The 16,722-nt window shown below is 33.7% G+C and overlaps 1 protein-coding gene across 1 annotated transcript in view; it reads left to right on the forward strand.

Moving 5' to 3' along the window:
* Positions 1-16,722, forward strand: part of LOC113399906 (secretory phospholipase A2 receptor-like) — a 311,961-nt gene that overhangs the window by 64,776 nt on the left and 230,463 nt on the right. The window lies entirely within an intron of this gene.

Below are 16,722 nucleotides of genomic sequence, written 5' to 3' on the forward strand. Positions count from 1 at the left end.
CACAAGATATTTTTCAAACAAAATATTTTGACATCTCAAGCAATTAAGTCTCTAAGAAGGGCTTAATTTCCGTAAGCTTTTAACCGAAAAGCTTACGGAAATAAAACATTATTCTATATAATGAAGTGTAATGTTCTAACGCAATTTTGATTTTGAATTTAATTTTATTTGTAGGTATATTTTTTATATATTTGATGTTTTTTTTTTAAACCATACATATTTTGTACGTTATATTGAAATATTGCTACTTAAAAAAAATTAACAATTGATTTTAATAAGCAACTATTATATATTTATTTAAAAATCCGTTTTCATTTCAAAATAGCGTTTATTTACAAATTAAAATTGAGCATCTTTTTTCAATACATGTGAAAGTTGACGGTTTGGAAATAAACATCGAAGACTCCAAAAAATCGACTCGAATCTCATCCTCTTTTATACTCTCGGAGATACAGTAGAAAAAAACATTATAAAATACAGATACAAAAAAAATCGAAGGAAGTAATTTTAAAAAAAGAATTAAAAATCGTGTAGCAATATGAGTCATACTTATAAATAAATGAAATAAATCGCATAGTTTCTAATTTCGTAATATATCTATTCATAATATATCTATAATCTAATAATAAATGGTACAGCTTAGTTTCAGATATTCATAAAACATTGTACACGAGTGCGAATATAAAATCAGTCATTCTTGCTGACGTCACCACATTGCAGTTAAGGGTTCTTGCTCGCTGGATGACCCTCGAGCCCCCACAAAGCATTCAGGTCAATCAATGAGGTTTTATCTCCAGCCTCATAAGTTTTTTATTTCCCATTGGGATATCATGCAGGGTTGACTTTTTATAGTGATTAATTATTGCCTATTTGCATTTTTAATGAACGAAGATCTTATAGAGTTTGTTAGTTGCAATTTATTAAATTATTTCTTTTTTATAGCATCAGTAGGCGAACAGGCAAATGAGCCACCTGGTAGTAAATTACCACAGACATTAAAGTAGTGTGAAATATTAAATAACCGATGCGCCACAAGGATTTTTCTTCATTCATTACATCCCCAATGCACCACAAATATTGGAAACTATGACGAATGTCTCTTGTACCTGTAGTTACAACTTCAAACCGAAACACAAATATACTAAGTATTGCTGCATGACGATAGAACATATGATGAGTGATACCTACCCAGACGGCCTTGCACAGAGCTACCACCAAGTAAAGCAAGTTTTTATTTAAACAACTTTATGTATTGGTCATAGTTTAGTAAATACAAAAAACCTAATGCAAGAAACAAATCTACCAGATATTTCAGAAATACACAACGGTACTAAAACTATATAAAATATATTCAAATAAATGACACACATAAACGTAATATATATATATACTAATATTATAAATGTGAAATAATAAATAACGCTTATTCCACTGACAAACTGCGAGATCAGAAAAATATGCAATTGAAAAGCTAAATAAACGTAATACACTTCTAAACGGATATCCCGATGGTCTGGTCATCACTTCTAATCAACATTTTTCACGGTAAAAGCGCTTAACCAGATTAGTAATTTATATCTCTATAAACTGTGCACATGATTTGCTTTTTGACAGGCCATTCAAAGTTCACGAGATAACTTTCCGATTATCTAGCAAATTATATTCCATAGAAAGAAATACGTTCCTTAAGTATATTGGCAAGGTTACGTCAACTAATATTTTAGGGATGTGGTACATCGAGAAATGTAATATCGATTCGTTACGAATTCTTACGTGCGCTGTGATTACCAATTATTAGCATGACATTTACACTGTATAAAAATACCTAGACGAATTTATCACCATAATAAAATGCAAATATTTATATAAACAGGACGTAAAACTTCATAATATGTTATGCATGAAAAAAGATTTGTTTAATTTGATAGTAAACTTCATGTAAACTTCAACTACATACTTTATAATATACTGCATAATTACGACGGTGAAGCAAATACCTTATTTTTTTGCTATAGAAATTGCAACGTCGAATTATTTTTTTATGAATTAAAATCATGTTATTTTAAAAAACTGCACTTGTTTCGAATACGAACGAAACATATTCATTGAAAGGTTAATAATCGAATCGATGATCGAAATATTACGTCGCTGCACTAATTTCATCTGTCAAAAAGAGAATATAATAGTGTGGAATAGATCACAAATAGATGTTGCTCTGTGTTCGTATACATATATGCCAAAATACCGTCCATTGTCCATTATTAAAGTTGATATGATGCATCACCACAAAGCAACGAGTTTCAAAGTGCATATAACCCATTTCTATGAAAAAAATTGTATGCACTTTCTTGGTATATAAATTGATGTTGGTATATATATATATATATTGTAGAAGATGGAAGAAGAGTGGGGAAAACATATAAAAAGCATCGCCAACACCCGGCGCGCTCTCTTTGCTGTTCAGCTGTTATCGAGTCAACATCTCGGCAACGTCATTCTGTCCGTTGGGTTTTTCGTTAGATTGTTCCGTAATTGTTGTAATAGTTTCAGAGGTCTTACATTTTTAGTTTTTGTTTAATTTAATTTTGATTTGTTAAATTTAATTGTTTTCAAAGTAGATTCGTTTTGTAAATTGTTTTCTTGAGGGTAGTAATACATTTGTATTTAAAAAAAATAACTTCTGGTCTTATTTCTAAGAATATATATACCAACATCAATTTATATACACATATATTATCTGATGAGTTGATTAGAAGACTTACCTGTTCTTAAGCATCCGTTACCTATTTTACCTTACAGAATGATTCATTAATTTGATACTTGTAGCACGTTGATCTTAAACACTTGCAGGATACATTATGGACAGACAGTGCATCTGCGTCCTATCATTATGTTAATTTATTCAATAAAGTGATTCATTTGCAATCATTATTTTAGTTGCATACAAAAACCTTTGTAATTAAAGTCGTTAATATCTCCGTGAACAGACTTAAGTTAAATAGAGGTTGTTTGATTAACGAGATAAGGGATCATTTACCTCGCGAACGTATCTTGGGGAATTTCATTATTTTAAAAATAATCACATTAGTAGCCTGTAAATTTCCCACTGATGGGCTAAGGCCTCCTCTCCCTTTGAGGAGAAGGTTTGGAGCATATTCCACCACGCTGCTCCAATGCGGGTTGGTGGAATACACATGTGGCAGAATCGTTGAAATTAGACACATGCAGGTTTCCTCACGATGTTTTCCTTCACCGCCGAGCACGAGATGAATTATAAACACAAATTAAGCACATGAAAATTCAGTGGTGCCTGCCTGGGTTTGAAGCCGACGTCATCGGTCAAGATGCACGCGTTCTAACCACTGGGCCATCTCGGCTCATATATATCACTGTTTACTTTTTGACAAATATTTATTTTTAACAAACTCATTCACATAAACACATCTCGAACGTAATACGGCGTCTATCATCACAAGAAATTCTACATTGCGATTTAGTAAATTTAATTGTTTAACACGATACCTGCTCAATTTGCTCAACACACAGGCGTAGTGCTTGTGCAAGATGTCAGTTGCACGTATCTAATTCCTAAATAGTTGAATGCCGTCTACCGGATACGATGATACGCCAATTTGATGCATGTATTATTTGAAGAGTAATTATTGTTGTCAATATCAAGATAACTTTCTGGTATTTATCGTGTACTGCGGAAAGATTCGAGTTCGTTACAGATTAAGAGATATATTTTTTAATTACCTCTTAAAGATTAATTATATCCGATTACACGCTACAATAAACGAAAATAAAAATATAATTGCTTGTAAACCGTGGAAGAGGTATCGAGCCAATTATAAAATTTTTATTCCACATCTCCTTGACGTTTACCGTTTGGGCACTGTGTCGTTGCTATTGAATAGGGACGAACTACAGGTATAGAGAGTCAGTGAAGCGGAAAGAGGAACAGGGGAGCTAGTACTGGTACTTGCGAAATATTCATACACAATTTATTTATTCTGAGTTATGCTCATACTTTTTTATTTATTTTGATTTGAACTATGTACCAACAATATATACTACTATAGGATACTAAATTATGATATACTAAGCCTTTAGTGATATACGTATTATTTCAATTCTAGATACAGTTCTACGTTAGACACGTACGTTGTATGAAATTAAAATATATAAACACAAGTGCCGAATGCCTAGTATGGGACAACCAATTTCGTATGAATAACTTACTTTAATACAATCATATTAAAACACAACACTAGAGGACCAAAGACAAAGAAACAAAATTAGACATCGAATTACCGTGGAAATCATAATTCAAGAGCCTGCATATTATAGAAAAAATGGCGTTTTGAATGTCAACGAAGCTGTTATCGGAACTTTGGAAGTAAGATTAAAGTGTATTTAAGTCATTTGGAATAGGCTACATTATAAATAACAACAGAACAACAGAACAACAACAACAACAACAACCCTGCAACAGGACGTTTAAAACCAAATGTGTCTTTTCAAGCCATCTTCGCTCAAAACACACTAGCCAAATTCGCCATTGACGGATACATCATGGAGGACATCATCATCATCATAAATAAAGATACATTAATCAAGAACTTTTCATCGTGAACAAGAACACCGCATGGAACACGTAAATGCTAGGTTTGTTTATCTTTATTCCTTCTTCAATTAAAAGATAACAGCTGTAATGCTTAACTGTACGTTAATAAATGTCTAATACGAGATTTTTTAGTAGCGTAGGAATTTAATTAATTTGTAAAAGTTTAAAAAACATCTCGAATACACTAAATAATTTTCATGTTCTTTATTTGTGTTTGTAATGCATATCGGGTACGGCGGTGAAGGAAAACTTCGTGAGGAAACCTGCCTGTTACTTGCTTTGTTAAATTGTTAATACATGAAATTGGTGGGGTGAAAAAGAGTAGTTAACTGAACCGGTGATTTGAATGTGTTCGGTAAAAAACACGTTTTTAAAAGAACTGTTTTATAACCTATTCGATTCGACTCATATTTGTGAATCAAATCAAATATATACCTAATATGTTAACAGAAAACTATCTCTATTCACTACGTTTTATTGTTTTTTTTTTTTAAAGGATTTGGTGCGAAGCGTTCTTGCCAATGCTATTGATAATTCGATTGTTTTTTTTTTTAAATATTGAATGCTTCGTTTGTTGTAGAGTCACTAACAAATATCTATTTATATATGAAATTTTATTTATAAATTCTTCAAAACGATATATGATTTCTTTATAAAACAGAAAACAACAGGAACTGTTTACCAGTTTATATTCATAATTCAGATGTATTTTACATTTTATGTACCAGACAGTTAACTGAATAACGATTTCTGCTTTAATACAAAAGAAATATACATACATTTTTATCTTACTATAGGGAAGTTGTGGAAATGTTTCCAATTTTAAAAGATCTTTGCGCTTCAATGTATAACTGAACTGTTCTATTTATTATTTAAATTAGGTGTCTGTATGCGTGTGTGTTGGTACGAGTACTTATGTGTGTGAACGTTATTTTTTTCAACGTTCATATCTTAAGCAGACATACTATTGCTTCAAATCAAATTTAATTTCGTAATTCTATGATGAACGTCTAATCATCTATTGTAATATGGCAAAAAAATTATTTACTGCGTTTTGAGCAAAACCGCTTTGTACACAGTGATGTGAGTTGTTGGATAGACAAAAACGAAGCGTTCAACATTTACTTAAAATTAAATTTAAATTCATTGTTTTTGCAATTTGTAAATCTGATAACATTGTTTTTAATTAATTTACCTTTATTAACATATAAAATAAACGAATTGCGGTAAGTTAATTAAAAATCTCCACATAAAGCATTTAATTAAGGAAAAACGTATATTACTACAAATTTCGTTTTGCATTTTTTGCAATTTATGTGCAGTAAAAGGACATTCATGATTTTAATTTCATTGTTCTTAAAAAAATACTATATTTTGTATTGATGAAACCATTTTCAACCTTAGGTTTCGTATTAATAAGCAATTCCGAAGTTAATTTATAACCAGTGCAATATAAACGATCTGAGTCACGTGGCCGCGTCGCTCCTTGCCTCACTTCACTCACCACGATGCACGGAAAACTCTGTGCGCAACAATGATTGTGTAACCGACACAGTGTCGCTATTATTAACCATCGTGGTCGTACCCATCATGTTGTTGGAAAACGATCGTAGTCCCCGATGTAGTGCTTATCATTGGGGATTTGCCACGCAGTTAGCATTGGAAATTAACGAATTGGTATTCCATATGTACGTGCACACACCGCTTATAACCGATTGAAGAAGTATCTAAAGTGTGTAAAGGGTATATTATTTTCCTTTAAATACATAGCTGCAAGTTTTACTACAAATTAAACCAAAAGTATAAATGATATTAAACAAAATGGAGGTGTTGACCACTGTTTATCCGTTTGCTGTCCTGTTTTAAAGAAAAACTGATCTGATAGGGCCTTTAGCCCTCGCAATAATTAGATTTATTTAATTCAAATATTTATTAGAGAATATTTAAGCATGTATTTGTTCCAATGGATCATGTTAGATGAACAGTTTTTTTACTTGGTGATACTTTGTCAAATCCGTCTGGGAAGGTACCACCCACTCACCATATTTTCTACCGCCAAGCAGTAATACTTAGTATTGTTGTGTTTCGGTTTAAACGGTGAGTGAGCCAGAGTAACTACAGGCATACGGAGCATAGCATAACAATAACAAAGTTTGTGGCGCATTGGTTATTTAAGAAATTATTAACATTTCATACGGCACCAATGTCTTGGTGGCAGTGGTGACTTACTATCAGGTAGCCCTTTAGCCGTCCGCCTACCGATGAAAAAATTACATAATTTTCAAAGTTTATTTCGCTTTATAAATTAACTTTTTATTTTATTTTAAAGTAAAGATTTTCATTCTTATATATTATATCTACATTTTTTCAGGTGCAGTTCAGATGAACATAGTTCTCAAATTGCAATCGAAGGCCAAACAAAATTTGTGTTTGTATTTTGTCATATTTACATTAATTGAATGATATAGGATTTCGGGATACGAGTGAAATACCAATCCGTCTACTCTTCAAATAGAAGAATTCAGCGGCATTATGAAATTACTAATTGTAATAGATATCCTCGTTAACATTAACCTACGAGCGAACGGAGATAAAACGTTAATTAATAAATAAATAAAAGCTTTTATCTTTGATGTATTTTACGTCAGAACTATAAGACTTAATTACTTCATTTAAAAAACGTCTTGACTATAAACTATTCAAAGATATATCGAGGCCTGACCTAATCTATGTCCGAGATTCGATGCTTTCTATTTTACCCCATAGATAGCGTGGGCTATCAACTCATTGGTTCTGACTTTAGAAGGTTAGGTGACCTTATAGGTCAAATTATATCCTACGCATAGCCCAAGAGATATTCGTCTCTATCAGGTCAGATGATGCTATTCTGTGATTATTATTCAAAATTGCACAGGCAAGATTTTGGTACAGGATTGTTTGTGATGGTCATCCTGCTTGGCCAAGGCCGAGCTGGGTACGGGCCTCGAGGTTGCCCTCCTTACCCGGGCTGTTATTCCCCGGTAGCCTTAGCTACCGCGTCCTTTCTTTCTGACCCAATGGGTCAGGGACCTGTGGACCCAGTGGTATGTCCTGTTTTCTTGGTTTGTCGATTCGGGTGGGTGTCTGGTCCGGTGCCTGCGAATGATAGTAGGAGCCCCGAGGTATGTCAGAAACGATGTCATCCATCGTGACACCAGGACGCCCAGCGTGGAGGAGTTCGTCCGCCAACTGGCACGCAAGATGTTCGCAAGGGCGGACAACAGCGCGTGCGGGCACCTCCACGGCATAGCACCGTTGCACGCTCGACCACCAGAGGGGCGTCCTCAGCCTCGCGAACTCCTATTGTTGCCTGACATCTGCTCCATGGCAGGCATCGAAGACGGCGACGAGTAGGACGACGACAACCACCGGTACAGGATTAAATACCGTGTTAAGTGAGTTACAATACAATACCGATAGAGGGCGCGGTTCAGACATTAGCACTTTTTAAATCGTGCTGGCAACATCAGTAATATCTTCATATATATCAGTACCCTATCGCTTGTCTTGTTTTTTTTACCGTTAAACGTTAATAACAATTATTTTGGGTTTCATTCTAAATAAGTATATTTTGATTTTAGTTTCTTAATAACGTTCATGATTTATATTACAATGATATACGATAAATTAATCGCTAAATATGTTTATATATGTTTTAAAATTCAGCCTAAAATTTATTGCCATGTTAATAATATAATAATATACATTTAAATAAAATAAAACTTTAGAAGAGCATGTTTTATTAAAATGCTAATCGTTGACGGCTGTAAATCATTCTAATGTGCTTATTATGTTCCTTAAATTTTATAATATTATATTAGGTAAATAAAAGTTTAAAGTCTAGGTATATTGCTATATTTACATACTTTCATATACTTCCTCATATTAACATGCTTTGCAGTTGCAAAGAAGGAATCCCCCTTAAATTAACTAATTAAAGAGGGAATAATTAATTAATAGCATGCTTATTAATAATGCTCTTTATTTAAATAAATGTCGATATACTAAAAGTGTATGGAAAGGTATGTCTGTGTCAAACATTATTTCAAAGATTTAAATAATTTATTATAATATAGGCTTACTTTTTTTTATAAACATTGCGTAAAAAAGCACTATTGCCTGCGGTAGCATGCAACACGCACGTGGAATCCCATATATAGGAACTATTCAATATTCAAACCCTATGTAAACGAAATAAAGGCAGCTGTTCGTCAAGACATAAATAAAACCATCATTATTTTTAATGTTACTTACTTCAATATCACAACTTGATACTTTGTAAATACTTTCATTTATTTTACTTAGAAATTATTTATAACTACTCGTATCAGATCATCCTAAAGACGGAAAAAAATTACCGGTACGAAGTCGGTATGGACAACTAGTTAGTTCAATTATTGTTTATTGTCTTTGTTTTTCTTTTTTAGTTTACCAGCCATCAGGTATTCTACCGCCAAACAGTTTGAAGGATGAGTAAGCCAATAAGTATGTGCCTGACAATTGACATAACATCTTAGTTCCCAAGGTTGGTGGCGCATTGGCGATGTAAGGAGTGGTTATTATTTCTAACAGCGACATTATCTATGGGCGGTGGTGACCACTTACCATCAGGTGGCCCATTTGCTCGCCTACCTATGTTGTAACCTAAATATAGTGTGATTATATAAATAGGTTAACATTTTTATTTATTTACATAACCTTATACAATTCATTTATTTTTATTTAAGGGCGGTATCTATATACATATCTATATTCATATATAGCATTGATCAATTATAATAACACCACAACCATCAACCTTGGCGAAATTTTAAAGCCAAAGAGTAATGACTCATTTAGATGAAAGAGAAATGTACAAGTTACTACGTCATAAACGAGCCTTTAATTAAAGTCTATTCCATTCGACTTCATAAGTGCTATCATTATACATGTTGTGTCGTTAAACGTTGTTTTTGTCAGTTTTGACGCGTTTAAGAGAAATGAGCTAATAAATCATTGTAATGTACGTTTGTACGTTAATGCGTTGAAACTGTGAACAAAATTACCATTATATAAGAACATTTGTATTGCACGTACATAAGTAACTGCCTAGTTCGTCTAGTGGCACTACACTCACTTGCCTCGGAAAGCACGTAAATTCATTGGTCCTGTGCCTGAACTCTCTCCAGTCGAATCGGATTTGACGTCCCATCGGATTATGAGCACTAAAACATGTCCTCCGTTGACTCCCTTGAGATTAGGTCAGGACGACATCATCATAATACAAATGTCAGCCTGTTAATGTCTTGCTGATCGTAGTTTTGGAGCTCATTACAGGTGAAGTATCGGTTTTCTTACACGTGACTATTTCCCGATTATTTTGGGTTCAATACTGGGCGAACACTACTGGGTTTCCGTGTGTTATAATTTACCTCGTGCTCAGTATTGATAACATTTTTGTAAGAAAATGATATGCATAGGTCGAATTAAATTCTGCCACATTGGCAGTATATGGGATAGTAAATATTTCTTACAGCGATGGATATTGTTGGGTACATACACTTAGGGACATTTGCCAGCCTGTCTTTTAAACAAAAACAAAAACAATTGGAGCTGCGTGGTTTAATAAGCCTCAAATCTTCTCTTCGAGTAGATATGATGCCTTCGAAGAGCTTTGAAACACATACAAGCTAAAATTGACTCACTTATTTTCTGTAAATAGAGAAATTGTACGCCATCAAAAATATATTACTTAAATACGCATGCAACATTTCGTGTTTTTTTTTTCAAAAATTTTATTATTATTATTCTTGTACTTGCAATATGTATATCTTATTATATTAATATTCGTAATTTTTTGTATTTGCACCCTCAAAACCCCAAGCAAATTCAACCTATCTCACATCATTGTCCACAAATACATATTTGTGGGGTGGTAGAAAAGGCTCTACAATTTTATTATATTAATACACCCGCCTCGCAACTCAGCTGGTTTATCAAATGCACGAACCCACAGCTCATTAGGTCTCAAAAGTCATTGTGAGGCAAACCAAAAAAAGGAAAAAGACAACTAAAATATTACAGTGACTATACCTCGACTGACCGCCAGACAGACAAATGGACTGGAATTTCTCGTACCACATGTGCAAATTAGTTTGAAATTTCAACATTAAATTTATATACGAACTTTTTTCAGACTAACTTTGATATGCAATTTTTTTGGCATAATAAATTATAACCTTATGCATCAGGTCAAGTCAAAAAATAGACAGTTGCTAAACTCGTTCATAATTTCTTGCCCATCGTTTCTAATTGTGAAATTGTATCTCAAGACTATATTTGCATCCTAGATATTTCAATACAAGAAGACCAAATGTGGTTTCCGACGCAATAAAGTCGTTTAAGCATATCCTTGTTTGGTCTATGGTTTATCCATTAAAATCCCTCAGATACTTAGATGCCTTTACTTACAAAGATGAAAAGTCTAGATGGTAAAGAGAGATACATCTACAAGCCTTAATGCTTATATATTTGTACACGAGCTGCCCTTCCCGGCTTCACATCGATACATAAAGGTATATATACGTATTTTAGATACAAGACCAATATAAAAACAAAATATATTGTTTCTTGCCGGTTAGAAAAGTTGAAATTCTCGGCTTTTGTATATAAATACATACAAACCTTTTTCTTTAATCACGCAGGAAGTGACTTTGTTTTATACTACGTAGAGATAAATGGATAACACATACATTAATGTCTACTTTTGTTTTTATAAGTGATTACATAAATAACATAATTATCATAAATAACATACTGGTGCTATAATTATTTAAGTTCATGTTCCATATGTGTAAGTCAAAAGGTAAGTATAGCAAAAAGGTTAAAAAGTAATTTTAAATTATTCATAAAACGCAACTAGAATATAAAAGAATTCTAATTTTGGTCTTCAAGTAGATAAAATTTTTAATTTCAATATTCGATATGTCCATCGCTTACTTCTGTTCAAACCGGTCGAATATATTCAGTTCGTTCCCATATTAGGGCAGTATTAATAGACTGGTTTTAATTTCGACACCAAGATTTTGAAGGCCGCTTCACACATAAGCATCTTCATCTGACTTAAACACTTCGAGTTTATTTAAGAGACTTGATTGATGGGCAACGACTCAAGCGAAAAATAAAAGATTCCAATCCAAAGCGTGGCAGGCGATAAATAAGCCGAAATAATCTTATGACTTCATTTTAATAATAATTAATTACGTCAATTTAAAGTCTACGGGTTTATCGTGTTGCGATGAGTTTAGGACTCTGGTTAAGTTGGACCGACCGTCATCAATTTGATGAATGTATTATGCTATCTGCATCTGCACATTGATTTGTTAATCTTGTTAAATAATACCGTTTAGCTTTGTTACTTTTGTGTTATTAGAATTATCGAAAAACCTTTTTTTTTCTAAATAATTCGAGGAATGTCTTTTAGCAATCTATAAAAAAATTATAAATGCTAAACTAATTTTCTTTTACCTCTTCACGCTTAAAAGCCAAGTAAGGAGAAAGGATATTATTTGAATTGGGTGATTTAGAGAGGGTAAAATTGAGGTGACGGATTGTAATCTATAGATAGTTTTCTAAATCCATGCAGATGAAGCAGGTTCAGCTAGTAACAAATATATATTTAACCCTACAATTGAGCGTAAAGTTTGTGCTTGATGTGCAGACCAGACCACAATAGCCCAAGGTGTCATGATAGACCTGTGACTTTATACATGACTACAAGGTATGTAAATCTGTCGACTATCGTTGCTTGAAGTAATTTTTTTTAATGTTTTTATACTTAGGCATACTGGCAAATAGGCCACCCGATGTTAAGTGGTCACCACCGCCCATAGACATTGGCGTTGTTAGAAATATTAACCATCCCTTACTTTGCAAATGCGCCACCAACCTTGGGAACTAAGATGTTATGTCCCTTGTGCCTGTAGTTACACTGGCTCACTCACCCTTCAAACCAGAACACAACTACAGAGTAAACACCAAGTATTGCTGCTTGGCGGCAGAATGTCTGATGAGTGGGTGGTACATACCCAGACGGGTTTGCACAAAGTCCTACCACCAAGTACATATAATATTATAACGCCAAAAAAAAATATATTGCAATTTTATTTAGCTAAAAATATATACACAACCGATGAAAAAAAAAAGACACATTCAATGTTTGTCAAACTTTATTTGCATAAGAAACTATTTTTTATATATTCTTACTAAACGAGTCTGATAAATGGAATCTAAAGCAAAACCTTTTTTATATTTCTAAATTCAGATAGAAAGTAATAGCGGACTAAGCGTGATTTAGCAGACGCAACTCCTATAGGATCTATCTAGGTGGGCGTCAGGGAGGTAAAGTAGGAGGAGTGGAGGAAATCGAAGTGCAACTTTTCAAGGTCAGGCGGCGACTACAGCCCTCCTCTTAGTAGAAGTTATCTTTAAGATCTGTTTGTCGAAATGAAAAATACTGTCACTTTATTTATTACGTGTGGCTCCACACTTTCGAGAACTGTTGATTTTAAGAAACTTTTCAATTGAGATTTTTAACGGAACGATGCTGAATTTATTTTCATCTCAATACAGTATTTACGTCGTTTTGTAATTCGTATGGCAATGTTTTTAGTAATCAACGATTTGTTAATAACGCTGAGTGAATGTTGCTCACCGATTGAGATTCCTTAGTATCGGGTCCGCTATGCAAATTCTATAAGCTATACCAATCTATACTATATACTCGACTTACTGTTGGATCACGATAAACAAATATAGATACCTAACTTATTTAACAATTTCATTAATGCGCACTATAGAAACAAAGTAGTACCAGCTTCTTCATTAATTATTACAAAAAGAAATTGCGATTAATCTCCATAAAATTTTATTATTATATGACGGGAAGCCGGCAAGATTATTTGGTTCGGGGTCACCATCTTCGTCATAAATATTCACGAAATAATACAACAAATTGATAGCTGTATTATCGTATATTGATTTTTACATTTTACATCTCCTTCTTGACAACCGCCATTCCATGTTTTTTTAACGTGACAAATAGCGATTGATCTCACTGGCCATCCAGAATGAAATCTCTAAACTAAGTGAGTATTTTATTATCTGACGCTGCGACATAATTTTTTTTTTTTTGCAATATAATTTTAAAAATTGATTTATTTACCTAAATTTTAAAGTTGCGATAGAGAACTGGAAGGAAAAATGACCCAATTACGATACCTCTAAGGAAATGACTAAGCGAAAACTTCGGGATTCAGCATTGGTTCAAGTTTCACTACCTATTTCGGTACAAAATTTAACAAAGGCAAAAAACAGTGCAAGCTTTATCAAAAACTCAGGTCACTGGTTGCATTTTACTGAGTTTCTTGTCGGTTCTGCTCGATAGAATCTGTATTCCGAACCGGTGGTAGCTTCGCTTAATATAGTATGTTAAATGACGAATCAAAAGTGCTTGTAAAAGCCTACTTGAATAAAGTATATTATTATTTTGATACGTTACCCTCTAAAAATTTTGGGATACTTTTAGACGAATGATTCCGTATATCAATAGGTCTCTGATTGAGAACATCGCTGAACTTAGAGCCAAGTCTTTCTTGTCCAAAGAGTTCAGATTTTCCCGGCACGGTTTTCTTAATGATACAGGACTCTTGCTAACATCAGCGTTCCTGCTCTTATTGAGTCATGATGATGACAAGAGACCTAATGGACTGACACTAGTTTCCTGGGAATGAGGACTAGTCCTATTATGGCGCTCTACATGGAAACAGTGTTAAGGGCCGGAGCCACCGTCTCGTCGGTTCGTCTCTATTATTATTTTCGTTGAGTAATGTTGTAAAAACCTTCTTTATTAAAAATATAACACCTCATCTTCTTTCCAATAATTAGTTTAAATATTTTATGTATCTATGTATTTAATATACACAAAATATGTTATGTATCTTAAAGATTGTAGTATCAATCAAAATCGGTAAACTTTTCGAGTTATTTATATTCGACTTCAGTTAAATAGTTTAATTAAGTTAGTCGAAAAAAATTAAATTTTAACCCAAATGTTATACATATGTAACGAAATATACTCTCTGTATCAAAATCTATAATCGTTAACATTATAATTCTGATCACGTTCCCTTAAATATAATATTATTAATGAATATTCAATGAACAAGTATTGAGTGACTTGATCCTTAACTAGTCGTGCTAAGCCTTTGACGGTATTATTTACAAGAACCATCGACGTCACTGTCAACTCAGCTTGATAGTAATCTTAAGATTAAGAGAGTTAAGTTTTTTATTTTTAATCTTGTATATTACATTTACATAAGAGTTTTTTTTAATTCAATTTTTGGCAATATTTATTTTCGATTTCAAGCAATTTAAATTCTTTTGAGAATTCGGAAAAAGAATTGTTATAAATAAAGATGGCGACAACTAACCCGATTTTTAACCTACTTCAGAAAAGGAGGAGTTCTCTCTTGAGATCATTGCTATTGAAGTGAAGCCAGCAACAGATTGTCTAAATCATATATTACAAGTTTACATAGTATCAGATATCGTAAAATTAAATGATCTTGTCGTTTTAAAGAACGTTCGGTATAACTGAGACCGAAACTAACTTTCTGAAATGACTGATTTTAATTCATTCCACCAAGCCCAGCATCAGGTAAAGACTAAAACAACCATTCACTTTGTGATAGCGCCTTGTGAGAAAGCGCCCAAAATGCCTCTGTGGCTAAATTAGTGAGTTTATGTTTAATAGCACAATTTGAGAATTAAACCATCGCCTCCAGGCTATTTCTTTTCATATTTAATTTTTATACCTATATAATAAAATTGACAAAAAAAGAACCGCTAAGATTCTTTTTCCGGTACTTCTCAAGTCAGTGTATTTTCTTTTCTGAACCGGTGGTAGTGTTTAATTTGACAATCAATAAGTAAGTGTAATGCTTCTTTATTGAATAAAGGAATTTGATTTGAGTTGTACCCGTCCTGGTAAGTTACCACCCACTCATCTCATATTCTAGCATCTTTGTTGCCAAGGTTGGCGGCGCATTGGCGATGTAAAATTTAGTATTTCTTACGGCGCCAATATTTGTGTGTGGTGAGGACCACTCATAGGTAGATTATATAGTTTGAGAACAAGTCAAGTTAAACCAAAAGTCGTGGGTTCAAATATGCACCAAGCACCAATGAATTCTCCGTCTTTAATATCCATTAATAAAGAATCACCTCGTGCTCGGCGGAAAATATACCTAAGATCTCACATGAATATCCACTAAGCCCACACATGAGAAGTTTGGTGGAATTTATACTCCAAACGTTCATATACAGGAGAGAATATATAATAAATTATTAATTATGTACTGACTAAATGTAATCAAAAATAATAAAACATCGTACTAATTATAAACAATTAAGTTATATGAAACCGCATAATTATTACATACATTGCATAGCTGGACACAATTTTAGCCACTTACTCAATGCAATAAATCACACGAGTATATAAATTGCTTGCAATTTAACCACCGCTCCGTCGAATAAGCAACTCTTTCAGTTTGTAATGAAATGTCGGAGAAACAGCGCGTCGCCTCGTTGACATATTTCGTCGCGTCCCAACTTAATCTGTTTTTATTTATCCGTGCAGGTATTATCTAATACCCGATAGCGGGGTTCAAGGTTGGTCGTGCTGAAAACGAATCGCATCCTCTCATACCAGGCCGTCGTGCCCTTTGCGCTTTTATCAATACGAGGCCGATCGTGGCGCCGCCTGCCGGCCGCCGGCAGTATTGCCCCGGCCCCCAGTGCGCACACTCCGCACTCCCCGACATTGCCGCATTTATTGTCTCTAAATCTTTAACCCCCCAATCAGTCCCGTCAAAATAAATCCATTTCTTTATTATATTCGCGATCCGTGGTGTTTGCTTTTATCGAGAAACGTTCGCGCCCAATCCCCTGATCGTTTCCTCCTAGGCCGCCGACCCATTACGTCAACACAAGTGCTCCCGCGGGTTCGCTTC

This window comes from Vanessa tameamea, chromosome 8, assembly GCF_037043105.1.
Source record: "Vanessa tameamea isolate UH-Manoa-2023 chromosome 8, ilVanTame1 primary haplotype, whole genome shotgun sequence".
In the NCBI taxonomy this organism is placed as follows: Eukaryota; Metazoa; Arthropoda; class Insecta; order Lepidoptera; family Nymphalidae; genus Vanessa; species Vanessa tameamea.